At 35.4% G+C, this 21,976-nt stretch overlaps 1 pseudogene across 1 annotated transcript; it reads left to right on the top strand.

The window, feature by feature from the left end:
* The first annotated feature begins 17,769 nt into the window (after nucleotides 1-17,769).
* Nucleotides 17,770-21,543, top strand: LOC143629615 (uncharacterized; annotated as a pseudogene). The gene is made up of 3 exons (XR_013152997.1): nucleotides 17,770-18,037; nucleotides 18,800-18,877; nucleotides 21,408-21,543. The product of XR_013152997.1 is annotated as an uncharacterized LOC143629615 (transcript).
* Nucleotides 21,544-21,976: the final 433 nt, after the last annotated feature.

The following is a 21,976-nucleotide window of genomic DNA, read 5'->3' as shown; positions in this document are numbered from 1 at the left end:
AATGTTTGCAATGGCCCGTGCTTAATTATCAATCCCCACTCGCGCGCGCCCGGCTGTTTCCGCCGCTCAGGGCCGGGTGTGACAAATTCCATAACCTTTCTCTCATCATCATCACTAGAAAATTTCTTGCTTCCTTTCTCACTTATCTTATCAATTTTCTCATCTTCAAGATTGTTTAAGTCATAAAAACATACCTTAAGATTCTCCATCTTCTCTTCCTCTGAAGAAGAAACTCTTTCTTTTTCTTCATTCAACCTTTCTTTACCTTCACTTCTCAAAACAGCTTGCAAAACTTCTTCATTCTCAGTAGCTTCCTGAGCTTCATTATTACGTGCTTGTTCTTCTTGAACAATCGCATCCAATCTTTCATTCTCAACGATCTTACCCAATCTTTCTTTCTCAGCGGCTTCTTGAGCTGCTTTTTCATCTTCCTCCTTTCGTACATAATCAATTCCTAGAAATCGAATCTTCAAAGCAAGCCATGCTTCCTTAGCACTCATGAGCATGCCAACTTGTACCAAGATATCTTCCGGTAGTGTTTGACATATGAACCCCAATGCTGTGTACATCTTCCTTTCATCTACAGCTACGCCGACTGTAGGTTCAACAACTTCCCAAAGACCATACTCTTTCAGAAATCCCTCCATCTTGATCGACCATACTTTATAGTTCGATTTCGTCAATACTGGAAGTCCTCCACTCACCATCGTTTCTTTCCTATCTTTACTTTCTAATTTTGTTCGTTCTTTCAGTTGGAATTGATTCCCGATCTCGAAACCAATCTCCAATAAATAACCAAACCTCACAAACTTTTCTTTTCTTAATAATCAAAACCACACATTCCCTTTGATTCTTCACAAATTCAAACTCAACCACGGCTTTCACAACCTTTTCTGTGAAAGAGAAATAATAAAAATTCTCATTAATTGTGTGCACATCAAGTCACTAATTAAATTCAATCAACCAAGCTATTTGCTTTCTTTAAAAATTCAACCTGAATCACACAGGTTTCCGATCGATCCTCCCACGAAACTAAAAAAATATCACTACCTTTTTTGTTTTTGTTGCATGCAATCCACAGCCACATAAAATCTTTTGTGGTACCAAAGAATTTGATGGCTCCAAGGTATATCCAAAGTCAAAACATCAAGGTTAATAATTTGCCTTTTCTTTTGTTGCAAGTAACGACAAAACAAAATAAATAAATTGCAATTCCTTGACCAACAAATTAATAGCCAAGGATAATCTTTATTGCATTCCGCACGACAAACCTTTTCTTGCTTACGTGACCTCTTAACCGAACAAAACCTTCAACGAGAAATAAAGCGCTACTTTAATGCGAGCCGTAGCTCTGATATCAATTGTTGGCCCAGACGGATCAAACAATTGAATCAAACTAACTTATCAAACAAACGAACACGAGATATTGAGGTAACGACCCTCGACTCTTTCATATAATCAAACGAACATACCAAACGAACTTCACGAATTTATCAAACGTACATAGAGATGAGGCTCCTTGACTCTCTCCTGACTCTCTCTCTCAACTCTCTCTCTCAACTCTCTCTCGACTCTCTCACATAAATCTAATAATCTAGACTATATATATAGACCTACTTAACTTGCTCTTCAAGACATACATTTCCTAAACCTACTACAATTCAAATAACTAAATTATAACTTAACAAAAATAAACCTTTAACTTTATTAATATTCAAGATTATTAATATTCAAGATTAATCCTTCAGTCTGCACATGGTCAACTATATGTGGCTTTATCACCAGTGAAGAGCAGAGACGGTGTTAAAATGCTTATATTAGATAAAGAAAGTAAAGTTACAAATAAAACTACAAATGTGGTTTATAAGGAACTATTTACTAATTTATAATTGTAAAATCGATGTTATTTTAGTTGAATGTTATGTTTTTACATGATTTATATATATATATATCAGTTGATGCTAGAAACGTGTGGATGTTACATAATTTATATTTTTCCACCCGTGGCGCCCACGGGTCAATAACCTAGTTAATAATATTAAACTAATAAGTACAACGTAGAGGTATCTTGATATTTAATAGTTCACCTAATAGGCTAATACTAAAGACATTTGTAACAGAACAAAAGTGTCATGTCCTTAACGTAGACAAATAATCATATTTATATAATTGTATACATTGTAAAAGAATCTAACAAAAATCTAACCAATTCACTTGTATCAGTGTATAAAAAGATCTTCTTAGTAAAAAATAATTTAAACTTTTTATAGCGAGCCTTTGAACAGTACATTTCCTCTGGAATGACCGTAAACCGGGTGAATACTATTGTCCAACTAGCGACTAACAATTTTTACAACATTGTTTATGTTTATTCCATGTGTATAGTATACTTTGACCAACAATATAAGTCAACTCATAAACAAAAGACATCCGATTTCCATGAATATCTCTTGCAAGTCTATGGCAATTATCTCTTTGTTGGTGACTTGATGTACAAAGTACAATCATTCTATGGACCACATTTTCAATTTGATTATTTGATATTCAAGGTGCAACCACCTTTACAACTTTGATTGCAAACGCAAAGTAATGATTTGGAAACTTCGGAATAAGACGGTATTCACAAATAATAGGCCTAAGTCAGAACTTCTTTTTTATGATGTTTTTTTTTGTTTTTCATTTTTGTGATACTCGAGTACGAGTAAAAGGTGTAAAATTTATCGGATATACTTATAATACTAATCGGTGCATTACTAAAAGCAAAATAAAAGAATAACATGTGCATTCATAACATATGATTAAAAGAAATGCATCATCAATCTATATATTTTTTTAATAAAATGATCTTTGGCACTTTTACGGTTTTCGATCATGTAGTTTGTTCAAATTTTCTTTTTCAGTCTAAAAGTTTAATATTTGTTATTGTTGTACATAAAGTTTCATTTTTGTTGCAGTTTTCGTCCACATAGGTTGTTAGATTATGTTATTTCAGCCCAAAATATGTAAACGAGATGGACGAAAATTGCAATAAAAAGCAAGCTCCAAGGACAAAAAAAAAGCTAATTTTAAACTTTTGAACTGAACTAGTAAACTTGAACAATACAAGAATGAAAGTCGCAATTCACTCGTTGCATATTTAACTAAATTTTCTATAAGTCTTGCATGTTAACCCGGTAAGATATAATAAAACTAGTTTGAGGCCCGTGTATTACACGGATAAATGATTAAAATTTTAAACTTTAGCCATTAATTGAAATACAGTCAACAAAATGATCATATATTGTTAATATAATTACAATTCACATTAAAATTACATAAATTACATAACTAAAATTACACAATTATGGTATAAATAAGTAAAATCTTTCTTGTACACTACATTTGTGATTGTATTGGTCTGTATTTATTGTTTATCAAAAATCAAAATCTTTAGTTCATGTTTGCTTGTAACTCTAGATAAGGTAACATACAGGTCTGCTTATAACTCTTTCATGTAAAAAATAAGGTTCTTCATGTATATACCAACCCTAGATAAACGATAATGTATCCATGAAACTATAAAAAAAATATATTAAAAAGTCAAAACTTTTGTTTAAAAGAAGCCAAAACTTGATATAGAATCTTGGTGCAAAACAGAAAATAACCAACAAACGCGAATGTCGTGTTTAGTTCATGTGTACGATATAATTTGGTTTCGGGTCGTGTTAGGGTTAGATGGACCTACCAACCCAAGAACACAAGTACACGAACCGTGAAACAATTTAAAAAAAACATTCAAAACAATATTTTGTCGGTAATTCAATCTGAAATTATAATAAGGTTTCAGGTGGTCTTTGGGTTAGCTGGACCTACCAACCTAAGTACACGAACCATGCTGCAATATTTATAAAGGAAAAAAAGTAAAGAAAACAAAAGAAATCCAAGTGATACCTTGGTGCCGGTTATGTTTTAATTTTGAAAGGTTGATATAGTAAAGTTGCATCAATTACCATCATCTGGAGTTATTGGTCATCTTTTCGGAATCGTAATACATCTTACGCGGTTATTGAATCTGAAAATATATTAAAGAGTCAAAACTTTTGTTCAAAAGAAGTCAAAACTTGTTATAGAATCTTGGTGCAAAATAGAAAATAACCAACAAATACGAATGTCGTGTTTAGTTCATGTGTACGATATAATTTGGTTTTGGGTCGTGTTCGGGTTAGTTGGACATGCCAATCCAAGAACACAAGTACACGAATCGTGAAACAATTTTTAGAAAAAAACATTCAAAATAATATTTTGTCGACTATTGAATCTGAAAATATAATAAGCTTTCGGGTCGTCTTTGGTTTAGCTGGACCTACCAACCCAGGAACACATGTACACGAACCGTGCTGCAATATTTTTCAAAATTAAAAAAAAAATCCAAGTGATACCATGATGCAGCAAGAGACTATGGTTATTGCATCGTGAGCGATGTGGAGGACATCAACAATGGCAACAGTAACTCCATCTACACCAACCAAATGTATTTACATATACAACTTATATGTATAATGTTTATATGAAATGTATAAAATGAAACATACAACAATGTCTTTACCTCCATAGACAACAGAAAGATGTAAAAACTTTCTATCGTGCATGTGATGCAGGGCATCAACAATAGGTGTATCGATTGTAATACTTTCTGAATTTGGAGTCATTACCTGCATAATAAATCATGAAAAAAAAAATAAAAATTAGTTGAAAAAATAGTGAATAACCACTTACCAATATAACATCTTACTATTACATTAAAATTGCAATTACAATATAATATGTGTTGTTTATCACTTGATAATATATTAATTAAAAAGTGACAACTAAACTATATACATGTTCAATAACAATCAACATCAGCCAAACATATAGATAACACCACCAAATCAATTTCAAGGGTCTCTTTCTTTTGTTTTAATCCCACCCATGATTGGTAGGCACCAACAGTTCTAAAGCATGGAATTGTAAAATTACCTAAAAGTAAGTGACAATGGAACAGTCTGAAGCAACGGTGGAGATGAACGGTCTCGTAGGTTTAATCAGATAAGGGAGAAAACAGCGAAGTAATGGCAGATTGGCAGCGAAGGGAAGAGGCGCCTGATTGAGTGTATGCAGCGTAGGGTTTTTTTATTTGGAATGGGGAAACAAATTGATTAAATAATATACATATTCAGATAACATTAGTTGGACGGGTTGATCCAAAATAATACTATTTTAGTGAATATGGGTTAAAAAGGTGAGAAGTGATGAGAGATTGATAAGTGGCAATATATAGTAGTCTTTTATTAGAGTAGTAAGATTCTAACAAACATATAAATAACTAAAAAAACAAGTAACATCAATCTATGTTTTTTTAATAAAATGATCTAACATGTGTAAGCATTTAATATACTTTAATTCCTCTTTGACGCTTTCAACTTTTATCATATGGAGTACAATTCTAACAAGCTCGTAAATATAAATAATCTAAGTATAACTCAAACCAACTCAATTAATAAATTAATTAAGTATAATTTTAACCAACTCATTAACAAAATAACTAAGTCAAATGCTCATATCTGCAAAGTCATAAAAATAAAAATAGAATAAACATGTTTTGGAACTAAATTCAAACGGTAACATCTTGAGTGTTGAAATGTCTCCACCTAAGGTGAAATACTATCCGCGACATCCTTTCACATCAAACTATTAAAATCGTGTGTTGTCGTGAAAAAATGTATATTAAAAGAACTAGACATATTTTTTTATCATCTTCAATTAATCGAAGTGAGAGCTATATTCCGCTGATAAAAAAAAATATGCATTATCTAGAATACAACTTCGAGATTGGTATCATACAAGAATAGCATAATTATGTTCGGCATTTGAAAAAATGCAAGTGATGCATTGCGCTTGATGATATAAAACGACTGCGGGTGACTTCATGTCATCGAGTTTGGTTTTCAGTTTTTTTGGTTTAACAAAAAAATGGTTGGGTGTGACAAGGTTTATTTGATTTAACTGTTTCTCATTATTAATCTAAGTAAATTATATAAATAATCCCTTAGGTTTTATTTGTTTTACTAATCCGAGTAAATTAAATAATGAGTGAGTCCTTATGTGTAAAATACCAAATACACTTTTATTTTGTAGAAAACTAGAAGCAGCTATGTAGACCCGCTATGCGTTAGTCAGACGATATTGTAAGGACTAGTGATTAACATGATTGAAATTTATATGTAGCAGTACAGAAAATTTATATATAAAATTTTCAATTTTGACTTAATTAACCAAAATAACAATTAATCAATGACTAGTTAGTGGGGCATCCGACGTAACTAATAAGTAATTACTCGACGCATAGGCCATTTTTACAACAATGACTAGAAGATATTAATTTTATGGACATACAAAAAAATAAAACCTCACTCAACCATTATATAAAAAACAAGTGTAGTTATAAAGCCTCCATAACTTGAAGGAGGGTGGTGTTTCCAGAGTTATACACTTGTTTTTTGGTGCCATTCCAGCGTTGTATATAAAACGCTTGCAAATTTGACTTCAACATAACGCAGGGGGGGCGGTGTACCCCCCGTGTTATGGCTCAAAACGTAGGTGGCAAAGCCACCACTACACATGGTCTTAAAAAATGGTCTGAAACCTAGATTTTGATAAACTACACAGAAAATAAGAAAAACATAATTTACACTTCATTTTATAACAGAAATAAAATAAAAAAGGACCATAAGATTTTATATAAAGGTAATAATATATCATCCCCAAACCTACCCTATATTTTAAATGCACTAATAATATATATATTCTCACTATTTCTGTATTTCATGATATAAATTGTAACTCTTATTGTATGTCTATGAACCACATGCATGCCAAAATGAATATTCGTTTGTTTAATTTGCATGATTGATCAATCTTGTCAGCAAATATAAAATTTTGAACTCTTTAGTTGCAAATATAACTTATAAATTTTATTTTATGTGTTTGGATTTGAATAAACTTTTACAGACCACGCATAACGCACGGATCCTCACAATCAGTCACAAGTATATACGGGCACGTGACCATATCACAAAAACATACCGAACACATCAAACTAAATTTATGAACTTTCCTTGGTATGCTTCGTTTGCGAATATCATATCAGTAATTCAAAATTTATAATAAAAAATACACCATTTGAAAAACCAACCAAACAATTTCAAATCCATTAATGCTTATAAAGCTTTATTGTCAATACTTGTGTGACATCCTCACATGAAACACTCTACAAGTGTTACTTAGCTACAAGCACATCACATGAAATCATCAATGAGCTACAGTTGTCGGTTATTCATAAATCCAACCATTTTAGTTAACATTGACCGTTTAAGAAGGAAACCAAATAACTCGTAAAATCCCCTGATTTGCCTACCAGGAGAGATGTCAGCAACAACAAAATTTAAACCCGGGATTCCCCATTGAAAGTTTGGGAGAAACCCGGGGTTCCGCTTGACCAAATGTCTTTGGCTAACTAGTAAAAATTAATATATATGTTGTTAATTTATATAATTTGTTATAATCCACATGTATCATACAATGATTTTTGTATTCATATGTTATAGTGGCATCTATTATCAATTACAATATAAGAAACGAGTTAGGTTGCTCGAAGCTACGGGAGATCGCCTTGTAAAAAGCTCAAAATAACTGAGCTTAAGCGAGCCCGAGCCTATATTAAGCCCCTTTAATAAGTGAGTCCAAGCTCAAGCTTCACTTATCAAGTTTCGACTCGCGAACCTAAGCAAGCTTGTTTTTATATATCTTTACATAGTTACATTATAATAATTACGTATAAAATAATGCTAAAAGTAATTAAATAATATATATTATTTACATATAAATATTATAATTATATTAAAATAAAATAAGTAAATAATAGATACTAAATGAGCTAAGGACGAGCTTGTAAACTACTTACGAATCAAACTCATATATTAGAAACGGAGATCAAAAGGAGCCGAGCTTTGACTCGGCTCGACTCTTTTACAATCGTAGTGATGGTGGAACAATTGTGAACCCGAAATCAGGATTCCTAAGGGCCAATGGGCTTCAGCCCAATACATTTCGGCCCATGGGATAATCCATAACAAACTCGTGCATCAGCTCTTCAGATTTGGACTTTGGACCCCTTCCATCATGTTCCTGGGCTTCTTAATAACATTCCTATCCTGGGCTTACTGGACTTCATGGCCATAATCTGAATACTTTGGTACTTTTTCTACATCAGAACTATACTTATTCTTACATCGGAGGTGGTTACGGGAAGAACCCCCTCTTGTCCTTCCCGTAGCGAACTCATGGTGTCTGTTTTGCAGGTTCCGGTCATTGGACTTTGAAAAGTTGTGCCCATATCGTATTAGTTGTCATCGTATCCTACCCGGTTGATTCATTAGATCCAGGACCCGTTGAGAGGTTTGGATCAGTGTTTCTTCACTGGGCTTCTTAATAACATTCCTATCCTGGGCTTCCTGGACTTCATGGCCATAATCTGACCCAAAGTTTATAAATTACAATTTACAAGTTTCAACTTACAACTATAAATCAAACTAATATATTATTAGTTATAGTTATAACTAGAGGTGTACAAAACCGGTTTTAAACCCAAACCGAACCGGTTTGATCAATGGTTGGTCAAAACCGGTTTGACTCAAACCGGTTCGGTTTATAAACCGGTTTAATATCGGCCTGGTCACGTCGGTTCGGTCCGGTTTATAAACCGGTTACCGGTTTTAAACCGTTTTTCCACAAAATGGTTCGGTTTTAAAACCGGTTCGGTAGATATTAAGGGGAACCGGTTTGGCTTAAACCAATTTTAAACTCAAACGGTTTGGTTCGGTTTGCCTGAAACCGGTCCCAAACCGGTTTTTTTATAGACCTCTAGTTAGAACTCTCAGAAAAAAAATATATTTAAAATTTGTTATTGAGTAATTCATAACTACTCTTATATTATAGATTTCTTTGATTGTTGCATTTTTGTATAATAAGTTAAATATAGTGTCAGTTGTTTTTTTAACCGGTTTGTTGGTCCGAATTGTAAAACAACAAAGTTATTGTTTGATGTAGGTTCAGATCGTTTATGATCAATGAGAAACACGAGTGGCCTAATAACATAATATGAGGTTGTACCCATATATAGTCAACTAGTTTGAGGCCAATATACTACACGAGTAGTTCTTAAAAATACAATATTTAATAAATAATCATTATACAAGAAACAATAACCCGTTAGATATTATTAATACAGTTGTTGCACAATAGTCTTTAAAACAATCTTAAAGTAAAAGATATTTATAAATATCAAATATTTGGAAAAAAAAAGAAATAAATATTAAATTAACAAATTTTGAAGCATAAATTTTAAAAATGGTAAGTATTATTTTACTATTATAAATTTGTTAAAAAAGATGAGGTTTAACGTAGGAGTGACAAGTGGCAAAACTTATAACATTTTATTAAAGAGTATGGATAGGCTTGAAAATCTTACCATGTGAATATGTAACAACTTAAGTGAGTCACCAATAAGAAAAGGGTCTTTGACTTATTAATGGCACCAATAGTGTAAAATAGCGTTCCTTTTCAAAAAATTTAGCTTTCAAATTTCTTAATGGACAATGACATAAATATAGAATTACATTTAGAGGGTGTTTGTTAGCCTTTAAACTGATTAGGGGGGAGGGGTGGTGGATGTGGTGGCATCACTCATCACACATCTCACCCAATTAAATGGTGTCACATTACCAACCTCAAATCCATCACATGTGATGGTTTTTTATTAGGGGTGGTGGTGTGTAGGTGGGGTGTGGTTGTGTGTGATGGAATTTTTTTGTTTTGTTTTTGTTCGATGTCTCGTGTTTATCGTGTTTACCTTTAGCCTTCAACACTCACACACACATATACATATATACACCCACATATATATATACATATACATACACTCACCATCATCACCTTCTACCAATTCCCCCAAATTCTCACAAACCCTAATCTCACCACCACCACCACCAATGGCCGCTAATTCATCCTCCGGCGAAGAAGCCGAACACTCATCCGATGGATCCGAATTCGACCCACCACCACCACCACCACCACCTTCCGATCAACCCGACCCGACTCCCACCAAACCCAGATCCAAAACCCCAATTCAATCCACCAACAAACGCCCCACACCCACCTCCGACATCGATTCCTTTGATCCATCACTTCCGGTGACCCACTCCTTCTTCCCTGTTATTTTTCCGGTGACCCATCACTTCCGGCGATCCATCATTTTCGGCGACGGCTCCCCCCAACGGTCATAACCACCCCCTCCCAACGGATAGATTTCTTGGTTTCCACCCCATCTCACGCGATGGCCATCACGCAAACCTCCTCGATTTCGCGTGACAAGGTAGCGGCCGCGGTGTGGAAAAACCCACCACGCGTGATGGGAGCTCCATCACGCCCCCCCCCCTTATGATTACTCCTATTGTAGTGACTTTGTCTACGAGCATATTAGCTTCTCTAAACTTATCTCTATCTCTAAAGTATAAATAATTTTTATATTTTGCATCTACATCATCTTCTTTATCTTCATCTCAATATCTATAATGTAGAGTTTAATGGTTAGTTACTCTAAATATATAGTTGTACCATTCATCAACTTTATAAAAATATTTGGGAGTGCATAAGAGCATTCTTAGGCCATACTCCATCCATAACACTTGCTTTATTTTCATCTTTATAATTTTATTAAAAATAACTACATTTTATCTATCATTTTCAGTTAAAGTAATTCTTTTTAATTTGTATCTTTATCATTACTTTTTTCTCTTTTCTCCGCTCACAAATCACTACCCTTTCTCTATCATTTTCAATTAAATTAACACTCTTTAATTTGTATCTTTATCATTACTTTTTTATCTTTTATTCACTCGTAATCACTTTTAAAAAATATTAAAGAAGTAAAACAATAATATTTTCTCTCGCATTCAATTACAGTCTCTCTATATTATATGAAGAACTCAATCACATACATAAATAATGAGATTAGGAGACGTGCTGTGTATGCTCTAAAAAATAATAAATAAATTATTTAGGAGTGTGATAGAAACAAATATATAGAACCTGATATAATAGGTTAAATCAAATTGATAAGTTTAAAAAAGTTTAGCATTTAGTTAAATTATAAAAATGGAAATAAAAAATCTGATGTGAAATGTTCTAAAATGCACTAATAAACAAATTAATATATTCATATAAGATAACATGGCGTGTAGTCTTTCGTGACGTGATAGAACCAACAAGATTTTATTTATGTTAAATGCACTATTTTCCTTTCACTAATCAAGTGTTCAAGGCTTTTCACATACATAAATTTAAGGGAAAATTCTTAAAATAAGCGTTTATGAAAACGTTTTTCAGGTTTTAAGTGTCAATTGCAAGAAATTCTCAAAATAGGTATTATAATCTAGTCATAACGGGTAGTTTATATAACCAATTAAAACTTGGCATGTGTCTTTAAACTAACCATAACGAACAGATTTACTTACCATTTACTCGTCACGACTAACTAAGTTATATGTCTTGTAATCAACGCCCACGAGTAATTCATAAGTTCTTTAGTCGCGATGAGTATATTGTAAGGTTAAACTAGTCGCGGCGAGTTAACTACTAATAAACTACTCGTGTGGGGAATGTAAACCAGGTAAACTAGTCGTCGCGACTAAAGGACTTATGAATTACTCGTATGCGTTGATTACGAGGCATGAAACTTATTTAGTCGTGACGAGTAAATAATTAGTGAACCTGCATGTTACGGTTGGTTTAACTGGTTTTATAAACTACTCGTCACGACTAGTTTATAATACATATTTGAAAAATTTCTTGCAAATAACACCTAAAACCTGAAAAACGCTTTTATAAACATTTAGTTTGAGAATTTTCCCAAAATTTGATACCTACCATAATAGTCACGTTCTTTTTTAAAAATGTCAATAGCCACGGAATTAAATTTTTGCAAGACTTCATATTTTAGAGAGATCATATGCAAATAAACAAATTGATTTTTTTGCCTAATAAAAACAATTTAAAGTTTAACTTACATCAAAGACGGCAAACGGGTAACAAGACGCGTTACTAGCCTCTTTTGAATTGTAATACCATTAGTTTATATAATAAATTGTTTTATCTTGGAGTCATAACATTACCATAGATAACCCATTGAACATGGCTAATCAACTCCATAACCACATACGCAAGGAACCCAAAAGTATCAAATGCGAAAGGAATATACACGCGTTGGTTGTCAAGCAGACACGCTATATCGTGTTTGATCACTTTGCATGAAGCGCCTTTTAATACAGCCTGGCCTACTGTGAACACCGTACACCCCAAAGCCCACAAGAGGATAAACTCTTGTTAGGTCCACACACACGTATTTCCCTCATATCTATTCAATTACCAACGTGTATGTTGGTATGATTGTCGATGTTTCTTCTAACGGGCTGTTCAAGAAATTCACTAGTGTTTCTTTTTTGACTGGTAGCCCAACACAAATATGTCAAAAGGAACCCCCCAAACCAAGTCGTGCCGGTACTTAAATCTTGGAAATAAAATAATAATTAACTTACTAAACATACAAAACGACAAAACGAAATAAAATAATAATTAACTTACTGCGTTTTAGCTCTTCTCTGTCGGACGCTGCTGCCGCCAAGGCCTCATTCCTTTCCGCTCGCGCAGCATCGAGCTCTTCTTGGCCAGACGCTGCTGCCGCCAGGGCTTCATCCTTTTCTGCCCGCGCAGCTTCAAGCTCTTTCTTCAGGCGCGCAACCTCACTCTCTAATAAAGATTTGTCAGTGATAGCCTGCACAAGAGTTTGATCACGCGCCTCTGCCTCTAGCTCCAAATCACGCGCTCGCCGCGCATACCTGGCTGCATCCGCCTCTGCCGCCTGCAGCTTCTCCCGCGCAGCCTGCAGCTCATGCCCGCGCTTCACAAAGGCAGCGTTGGCACTTGCTCGGTTCTCGCTGAGTTCTGCTTGGAGTTTCTCAGCTCTCTCTCGAGCGTCAGAAAGATTCCAAGCAGAAACCTTAGCCTCTTGCTTGGCCTCCACAAGAGCATCACGCACTTTTATATAATCATTGCGAAGCTCTTGGGAGGCAGCAAAGAACGCAGACCCAGCAAAAAGATGGTCGTTGAGCAAGTCCACGCGGGCGCGGTCCTCCTGAAACCTCCTTTCAGCCGGAGGCACAGAGTGAGCCCAGAAGTCTTCACACACACCCATGGATTGAAATGAGCTATCCTCAGTAATATTCCATCTCGGGCGGTATATGTGATCGGCTTCCTGCAAACACAAAGCAACGCAAAAGCAACGTTTTAGTCATCTAAACACTAATATGGAAGTCCGCACAGCGGAGCAAAAACAAACTTATACCTGCGGAGAGCCAGCAGAAAAGTCAGCGCCAGCCTCACGAGAAGGCTGCGCCACGAAATCTCGTGGCGCTACAGGGCTTGCGCGGCCGCCATCGGAGTCTTCAAAATTGACCTCCTCATCATCCTCTGTAACAGGTCTTTTCTCCTGCGACTTGGAAAAATCAAAAATAGTCTCGCGAGGAGGGCTGCGCGCACGAGGAGGGCTGGGAGGTCTCGACGCCGCTAGATCAGCGCGTAAAATAGTCTCCTGCTCCTTAGTAATCCCAATAAGAGGAGATTCAGTGCTTGTCGGAGCAGGAACAGAGCTAACGGCGCCGGCGCCGGCGCCAGCAGTGCCGCCAGCAGCTTGTGTGCCAGCTATAATTCCTATGAAAAAACCAACAAAGAGAAATGATTCATGACCTGATCTAAAAGAAAAAAGTCAGAAAATCAAAGCGCAATATATACCTTGGCGCACCGCCGTCCGCGAGTTGAGCATCGCCATGAAGTCCATTTTCTCCCTTTTCGAGGGTAAAACAGGGGACTTCAAAGCAACCTTCGGCGCAGCCTCGGTACCTTGCTGCGCCTGAGGTTGATCCACCAAGGTCGCCGGCTCTACAAACATTTGAGTGAGCAAAGATTCATTAATAACTCTATCGGAATCACGCTCATAAAACCACAAAATATAAACAAAGTATACCTGTGGGAGAAGATGAAACAGCAGGCGCAACGCCGCTTCCCTTGTCCGCCGCGCGAAGAGATGAGGTGGCGGCACCATACCTCGTGTGGACAGGAGGACTGCCCACACCTCGAGGCAAAGAAGACGAGGAAAACTTGAAGGTAAACCCCTTGATTTTCTCAAGTCCCTTCGCTTGAGTAGGAGGATCCTGAGCAACAGGGGCATCATTTTTCTTCTGTTTTTTACTGGCCCCTGCGCCAGTTTTGCCTTTAGCTTTGCGCTTGAGTTGTGGCGCCTCAGCTTCTTCCTCCACCTCTTCTTCCGCGAGCTCCAGCTCGTAGTTCTCGAGCGCATCTACAATACGTGCAACAGAAATGTTAACCAAATTTGGTATTCTAAAGGCATAAGCATAAGTACAAAGGCTTACCAGGCGCATCGCTGTCAAAGCAAAATCCCAAATCAACAGGGATGAACATATCATCGAAGCGATCGGGGAAAGCAACTTCCCCAGCGCCCAGCGCGACAGAGCCACCCTCCATATGCTCATCATAGGCGGCGTGGACGTATTCCTTGCTTACTGCATAATACAAGACAAATGATATCAGTAAAACGAATTATATTCGCGCAGAAATAATGCAATGAGCTAATAACTCACATAAGCCATCAACTTGAATGACAGGCTCAGTCGCGCTGTCGGTCCACCTCTTTCTCATACCAACCCCTACCAGCGCCTCCTCGCAAATATTCTTGGCGGGGGATGGTTCAGCAGTCAACTTATTAACCCATGCGCCAGTTGGGTTTTTAAGAACATTTTCATCCGCGGGCGCAGAAGTGATCGCGCGCATGGTCATGCGGATGGGAATCACACCAGCCTTAATATAAAAAAATTCTCAGACCAGTCATGAAGGCTTTTGAAGGAAACAGTGCAGCACTTAACCTTCTGACTGCGAGGTATGAATGAAAACCAAGAATCTTGGATTTTTGGCTTGTAAAAATATTGAAAGCGCCGAGGGGTGGGCTCCTCGCGCTGAGCTTTGCACATGAACTCAAAATGAGTCATGCGCACTAGTCCACAAGGATGGACTTGGGATATGTGAATCCCATGAAACTGAAGCAACGCACCCATAAACCTTGTCGTCGGGAGACGAAGGTTACAGTGAGTGAAAAAATGACAGTATAAGGAGATATAGCCGGTGGGCGGATCTGCCGCCGTTTGCCCGGCCGCCGGGAGCATACAGCCGTACTCAGGGAGAAAACCCTGAGAGGCGATGAGACTGTCGAAATCAGACTGTTTCAGTTTGCAGGGAATCTCATCCCATCTATTCACTGTTTTGCCTTTCCCCACCTCCTCCGACGAGGCTTCGGCAGCCCGTTTTCCCTTGCCGGTCTTCTTCAAAGTGGACATAACTAATGATTTTACACGGCGTTTGCTGGGGGAGATTGTGGTGTCTGGGTTATCAGACATACAACTGTGAATCAAACAGCGGTTACTTCAAGAACGGAAATCTGGAAGCAAAAGACAGGCTCTTAATCGGAATGAAAATGGAAGGAAAGAAAAAGCTCTGAAATAACAATGAAGATGAAGAATAACAACTCAAAAGGCTTGCTTTTATAGGCCCAGGAGAGAGAAAGAAACAGGTACTGAACAGAGTTCACGCGCCCCCACTCGCAGGTGCAGGCCAACACGAGCGCGACACGTGTTCCTGACACTGTGTGAGGAGACATGAAAGGCAACTGTAGCACCTCGAGCACACGAAAAGTCTGACACATGTCTCCATCTCTGACGCATGTCAGCACCAACCAACCACGTACATGGACGATTCATTTCAACCAAAAGGATAGAATTTCGCGCAACGATGAGAAATAAAAAAGGAAAAGACAAACCCTATTAAAAGAGCAAACTATTAAGTCTAATATCTATCTTACCTCGCTCGCGCGAGACAAGACACACATTAGACTGGGGGGGCTTGAAGAGGTATGTACCCGCCTTAACATCGATCGGGGCGGGTCAACCCACAAGATATAGACAAGAGGCTTGAAATCAAGATGTCATGAAGGCACAAAGCCAAAACCTATGCGCATGGCGCATATCACATATGCTCACGCATATCACATATGCTCACGCATCACATATGCTCACGCGTATCACATGCTCACGCACCATATATGCTCACGCATATCACATCTGCGCGTGGCGCATATCACATATGCTAACGCATCATATATGCTCACGCATATCACATCTGCGCGTGGCGCATATCACATATGCTCACGCATATTACATATGCTTGCGCATATCACATCTCCGCGTGAGAATAAAGAGAAGACCTCGCGCATCCTCAGGATAGGCGCATATCACACATGCACATAATCAACCTCGTCCTTATCCAAATCAGGATAAGGACAACCCTGATTGTGCTCATCAGACAACCTTCCAGAAGGTATCCTTTAAGGAATAAAGAATATGCTGATGTTGACAGCTGCCAATGAAAGGTGGACAACTCAGCAAAACCCATGTGCTACCACGTGATTGCACATGGGTCAGGTGAAATACCTTGGTCAGAGAATAATCAATGAAAGAGCACCAGGTGTCCTAAGGACACGTGGCGCGAAGCAATAGGAGGAGGCCAAAAAGGCCCTAATGGGATCTGAGCCCAATCATTGGAAACCCTAACACTATAAATACCACACCACCTCCACAAGGGGAGGTAAGCAAGAAAATACACTCTAAATCCTTACTCACTCTCAGATTATTATTATCTTCTCCTACAATCTCTTATTCTCACACCGGAGGGTTACCCCAAAGAGGACCCCTCTGACCCTTTCTGAGGGGTAAGTTCACGGTGCTGCTCGTTTTGTAGGTGGAAGAACTCATACTCCGGATAACCATCGGTGATATAGTATATTCATACCCGAGGAAAGTTGATCGTCTACCAGTGAGCCGATCCACGTTTCTTCAACCACTTATCACATTATTAATATGCATGATTTAATTTCATTCATAGCATATATTGCTAAAAGTAGTTGTATAACGTACAAGGTCATGACATCAATACGAGGGGCGCCAAGGGAATTAAACATCACTATGCGAGGAATGCCAAGGCAAGCTCGTGAGTATAAGTGAAAATGTGTTAAACCAATCTAATAGTGTCACTTTGAGTTAAAGCATAGTGAAACGCTAACCCACTAAACATAGTCTAAGTACACACTATTGAGTTTAGTAAAGTCATTGGGCTCTCAATTAGGCTTTGATTATTTGGATGTTTAGAATACCTTTTTTTTCTGTTGCCTAAAACTCTAGATTAGTCACTATAAATATCACGTCTATGTAATTGTAAATTGCACAATGAAATAATATAAGATCCCTAGCTGCAGAGAGTGGACGTAGGTCTCATACCACTACAAATCCTCGTGTTCATTGCGAATTCGTTATTCCACTACGCTACGTTATTCCTAACACATTGCAATGGTGCTAATTTTAAAAGGTTGGTATCAATAACATAACCATGTCATAACCCTAAGGGCAAAAAATGAAACACTCTATTTTATGAAAATAATAATAATAATAATAATAATATAAGTAGCCAAGCCCTCAAACCACTCCTACAGTCCTACCCTTGTCTTGTCCTCTTAGAATGCAACCAATGGATGACATCTGGAACAACATCACTACCCTCTCATCTCCGGCCACCAATAACCAACACCAACACCACCACCGACACTATGTTAACCTTACTCATACCTACTACTACTAACTCAGTACTTGAACCTCCTGATAAGAGACCAAAACATAACCCACCACCACCACCACCACCACCAACTACTACACCTCGACACTCGGATAAGTTCCGCCGGTTGATGAAGAATCGAGAATCAGCCGCTCGGTCACGAGCCCGAAAACAGGTTTTTTTTTAACTTAGATGTTCGTGTTTGAATATTATTGTGGTAATGTTTCAAACACGAACTTTTTAATATTATATTGAAAACTGTGACAACTGTATAATACATTTGTATTTAATATTTTACTAATTAATAAAGAGAATATGAGGGGTTGGTGTTTAGGGTGTCATATGTTACATTTTTTTTTCTTTTGAATGATCAGAAAACAAAGAGTTGTCTAGGTATACCGTAATGGGTGACCCTATAACGCAAGATTACCGTCAGCTGGCTTAACCTAGCCGTACGGAACTTTAAACGTCTTCAAGGAGTTATCTTTAGTTTCAAGGAAAACTCACCTGCTCGAAACCCAATCTAAACAAGATTCTGGTCTTCCTTCATTGACCACTCATATCCTTCTCAAAATGTTGTATGTGAAGATCGAACATGGAGCTCCGTATAGTTAAATACGTAATTTATATTTGATTATGTTATGCAGGTTATGGTCATAAAAATTTTAATTTTTGTATATTATTAATTTCTTTTTAAAAATCTACTTTGTTATAGTTTAAAAATTGTCTAGGCAAGAAGTCCAAGAGTTTGTTCAGAAGAAATAAAAAAGGATTGATGCATAAGCTTCTTTTGTTTTTGTACGGAATTTCATATAAAATTATTAAGCAAATATTTAAATAACAAATGGGTTTTTTTCTACATCGTTTACTTTTGTTGATTTAAAATTTTATTCCAGGATTGTTTTACTATTTTGGTTTATCAATATATAATTTACAGACTCGTGCAGATCAGCTGGAGCATGAAGTAGTTCGATTAGCAAATGAAAATGCTAAGCTCAAAAGGTTGCAAAAACAAGTAAGGATGATTTATTTATTTATTTATTTTTTATTTCGTCATCGATCAATATTATATTATATTTGTTTAAAACACATGAACAAATTTATTATATTATAACCATTTTTTCTATTTATTTAAAAATACATAGTCTCGTACAAGGTATATTAAAAATTTAAATCAACTTTACTTTTTTTGCCCTTTGAATAAACTTTTTCTATTTTTGGTATTTAATGTATAGAAATATATTGGATTCTCGAAGCACTAGAAGATAAACTTTATGTTGAGTATATACATTTTAAATGTTTTGGGTAACATGGTGGATGGTGGTCCTCTTAGAAAAATATTCTTTTTTACTTTTGTTACTTATAAATATTTAAAGAAATATAAAATACTCATATGTAAATTATAGCACTTCTTGCTTTATGATTAGAGTATGTAAATCATTTTTGATTGGTTACAAATTGTTAATTATGTTTGTTATTTGTCATTTATAATATGTATGTAAAATTACTTTTATTAAAATATTTGCTTGATAAAGTTGTAATATTTGTTGGTAACATTAAGTACAAATGGCCCACACGCATATGGAGAGGGAGAGGGAGAGAGAGAGAGATTACTTTGCTTATTTTGGGTGCTAACACAAGTTGCTTATTTTGGATACTTTCACAAGTTGCTTATATATATGAATATTAGGTTAGCTACCCGTGTAGCACACGTGTTAGAATAAATAAATTAATTTAAACAATAACATAATAATATGACATACAGAAAAAATATGTTCAACAAATATAAAGATATATTATATGGTATAATAAATTATACACTATACAATATGGAAATAGAAAATTTATAAATCTCTAAATATTTCTTGATACACAATATGTGTAGTTTTATTTGTAGCTTTACTTGTTTGTTCGAAACTTAATAGTTTCACATTGTTTATGATTTTAACTCTAGTTAATGCAGCAAATAACTGGTCATGAGTTAAAACAAATTGTCTAAAAAACAAACTAACAATCTACAATGATTGACCTTCTTTTTTGTTAATCTTCATTCCAAACAAAAATTAAGTGAAAATGTCATTCTTTAAAATTAATACCTTTATCTAAAGGCGTAGGATTTAAAAAATAATAATAAACTGTGAGTTACAATATTATTTGTTCAACAGATATAAAGATATATTATATGTTATAATAAATTATACACTATACAATATGGAAATAGAAAATTTATAAATCTCTAAATATTTCTTGATATACAATATGTGTAGTTTTATTTGTAACTTTACTTGTTTGTTCAAAACTTAATGGTTTCACATTGTTTATGATTTTAACTCTAGTTAATGCAACAAATGGTCATGAGTTAAAACAAATTGTGTAACCAAACCAATAATCTACAATGATTGACCTATTTTGTTAATCTTCATTCCAAACAAATATTAAGTGAAAACTTCATTCTTTAAATCAATACTTTTATATAAAGGTGTAGGATTAAAAAATAATAATAAAATTGTGAGTTCCAATATTATTTCTGGATATGATTTCGGCTTCTATAGCACAGTTATCTTATTGTATTTTCACATGTTGCTTAATTTCATTGCATAGACCAAATTTCTAGTTAATATTTTAATCAGCATCAGTTAAACATCAGCTTTAAGAACTAACATATGACTTAACAACCTTATTTTTTGAGGTCATTTAAAAAGTCAATAAACTAATACTTTTTTTGTAACATATCATTTTATGTCTGATAGATACCATATGAAGAATATAAGGATATACAAAGTCAATTTATCGTCTGATTAACAATGTGCTAACGTTTAACATTTTTATTCCAAAGGTAAGAAGTTGTCTTTATCGCATGAAGAACCAAAACATGTAGTATAGTGTTAATATTTGTGTGGATTTTTAAGATGATGAATTTAACATAAACGATGGGTTGATTAAATAGCAAATTTAAAAAATGTTGTAAATGGCTACTTTTTTAAACCAACCCGTGGATCGAAACCCATTCTTATAATAAAATGTTTTGACTTGAACCATGTTTGATACTTTAACCGGTTAAAGAACCCGTCGTTTAAATTAATATAAACACTGAGAATACTTCAATAGTTAATTTGTCTTTTAAGAGTTTGAATGATTAAAAAGAAAAAAAAAATTATATTTAAGATGAGAGAGAGGAAGGAAAATCTAAAATACAAAATTTTAATAATAAAGATAAATGTATTTAAGATGAGAGAGAGGAGGGAAAATTTTGTAAGGATTAATATGGTGATGACATATAGTAATAAGAAAGTTTTGTTTATTATATATAGTATAGATGAAATTTATGTAATTATTTTTTATTAATTTATTATATTATTATATTCAACTTGAGTATGTATCTACGTTACACATACGTAATATAGTTTCATCAAAGGGGCAGATCTAGCATAGATTAAGTGAACAAAATTTTAATGTATTATGTATCTGTTATCACTGAACAAAATTTTAAAACCTGCATTACCCGTTATTGTTTTGTTAAACTTATAGTTTATTATTACTTGCAGGCAGATGCTTCACATGTTGCAAAAGAACCTAGACTTCGAAGAAGCAAAAGTGCCCCATTTTGAGAAGTCTGCCTTCTACAAATTTGGCTAGATGTTAGGGGTAGTGTTAGGAAGTGACTGTTTTGTGTCTTTTAGTTGATGAATATGGGGTAATGGACTATTTATGTGTGTGTGTGTAATTATTACCCATTTTGCTCAAACACCCTTCAACTATGAGGGTGTCGGCTAGTGAACCCAACCAATAATATTATATATTGTGTTTTGTTTTTATCAATTTGCTATTGTAACTAGAATCATGTGTAATTTATAGATATTGGAGCATCATGTCTGGATCATTATCTCAACCTTTTATAACTAGTTTGAAAGACACATTTTTTTCTTCAGTTATGTTTATTTTTTTAAGAACCCTTCCCATCCGATTTTCCGCCTCTATCTCTGTTTTAATTATAATTGTTTTTGTTGTTTTATCTCGATTTCGTACACTCACAAAATTTTATAGATTGATAAATATTAATCTTCTAGAGGGTCGCTAATGTTTATAAAAAAATTTATTTATTATATAGATTTCA

The sequence above is a fragment of the Bidens hawaiensis genome, unplaced genomic scaffold (assembly GCF_021521415.1).
Source record: "Bidens hawaiensis isolate Kalapana, Puna unplaced genomic scaffold, B.hawaiensis_p1.1 tig00000459_1, whole genome shotgun sequence".
NCBI classification, from domain to species: domain Eukaryota; kingdom Viridiplantae; phylum Streptophyta; class Magnoliopsida; order Asterales; family Asteraceae; genus Bidens; species Bidens hawaiensis.
This window is presented reverse-complemented; position numbering and strand designations above follow the sequence as displayed.